This window comes from Trachymyrmex septentrionalis, unplaced genomic scaffold (assembly GCF_001594115.1).
Source record: "Trachymyrmex septentrionalis isolate Tsep2-gDNA-1 unplaced genomic scaffold, Tsep1.0 scaffold127, whole genome shotgun sequence".
Taxonomy (NCBI): domain Eukaryota; kingdom Metazoa; phylum Arthropoda; class Insecta; order Hymenoptera; family Formicidae; genus Trachymyrmex; species Trachymyrmex septentrionalis.
The window spans coordinates 1,415,798-1,417,896 of NW_017304406.1; positions in this window are offsets into that span (position 1 = coordinate 1,415,798).

The following is a 2,099-nucleotide window of genomic DNA, read 5'->3' on the forward strand; positions in this document are numbered from 1 at the left end:
CGTGCGTGCAGCGAAGCCGAAGGCGATTATAAAGTAAGTGTGATAAGAGTTACGAAGCGCTCTTTCTTCGAGATATATACATCGGTGTAACATACGGATGTATCTTTGTGAAAAATGGGCGAATTAAAAGTGATCGACTGGAATTCATTCTGTAAAATCCGATTGCCAGACTTCGGAACCGGAAGATTGGCGCTAAAACTTCGTAGCACTCTTTCGACGAGTCTTTCGACCTCTTCTCGTAAAGAGAAAAGTTTCTTTTTCCGATTCTCTCGATCAAATAATGTAATTCGAGCAGTTAAATGTCTAATAAGACCAGAAATGGAGTTGACAAGGGTTGGATGCGATTTCGGAAAACTCTATTCCCGCCGATTTCTTTTAATTCAAGGATTATAGAAAAATACCTAAAAGTTATTATCAGCAAGCACATTTACTAAACGAGGAGAGTAACGACTCTTCTGGGGGGGGGGGAGGTGATTAACATTTGTTAACATTGTTATCGACTTTTATATATTATTACTATTTACATCTCTCTACCTGTACATATATTTTCGCAAGAGACAATGCATGTATCGTCAATTATCACGCGTTTAAAATATCCATCGTACCTCCATTTCGAAGGAAAAGAACTCTGCAAAAAATAAGTAAATTTAAAGGGATTGTGGAGAGAAAGAGAGAGAGAGAGAGAGAGAGAGAGAGAGAGAGAGAGAGAGAGAGCATCTTGTGTGAATGAAATCGTGAACACAGTGTCGCAGGTCGCGTTCCCGTCCTTTTAGCTCGCCTATTTTTTGCAGTAGAAGAGTAAAATAGTTTACGAGTGCACTTACGTAACGATCGAGGCTCGTTGTAATGTGAGAGATTGATAGCATGCCGGCGGATAAAGATAGGATTCTTACAAGTTACCGGGCACGTGTGATATCTTACTATCTAAAGTCTATCGAGGTAATTGCTGCGCAAGGCGAATCTTAATGTTCACCGCTGTCTACTCTCAATAAAGTGGCTGTCATTCAATAAATTACTTACTTTTTTAATTTGTCCGTGACAAAACAAAAAAAACAAGCAATTACATATATGTGTATTATATTAATATTTATAAATTATGTATTAATAATATACATGAATATGATATTTAAAATACGCCGCATATATTACTTGAATTTTTCTCGGCATTTCATTGTAAACAAGTCTTTCTGCATATAAACTAACAATTAAAAAGTAATTCCGCTTTCAAGTTATAATAGGGGAATACAACAATACAACAAGAGATCGCGAATTCATCATGAATAAACAAAACGCAATTTAACACAATTTATTTTTCTGCATACATTTCATAATGTATGTGAAAAATTGAAACAAAACGAAAGGTACGTACATCGATTTAGAATTTTAATGCATTCGTGTAAACGCGAATCAAAGTATTTCTGTTGAAATCACGTTTGAAACTGCAAAAAAATCGTTCGACGGGCGACATTCGATTTTATTGTTTCCCGCGGTGGCCATTTAATCATCCGCTTTTCAAGGCAGAACGCAAAAGCAGACGATTGGCTGTCACATCGCTTCTCACGGCGCAAGTCATATCCATGTAATTCTATGAATTTATTCTTTGTAATATATTAAACTTTTTTAAACATGAATATAGAGAATAGATCTGTCCACCGTTCATTTCCTTGAGGACGCAATTAATAAATTTTTACGTTTTCAATCTTTTTCTTTTTTTCCCTAACATCTATCTCATTTTAATGCAGAAAATGTATAATACAGTGCAACTACTTTTTTCTATTTATTTTTTACACGGTCTGTTTTTTATTGCTGCACTTTTTAAACAAGTACGCACAGTGCAATAAGTTGAAGTGAAACAAATATATGTTTGTTTCACTTCAACTTATTGCACCGGTTCAGAGCGCAGCAATAAAAAACAGACCTACAGCTGCACTCTCTGTACCATTCATCTTCCCTCTTTTTCTATCCGACATCCAATTTGTGGAGACACATTCATACTTCCGTACACACATACACATACACATTCCCACACTCATTCAGTTCTTCTTCAACCGCTAACAGACACGAATCATCGAGTTACATTTGTCGCGATAAGATATTGT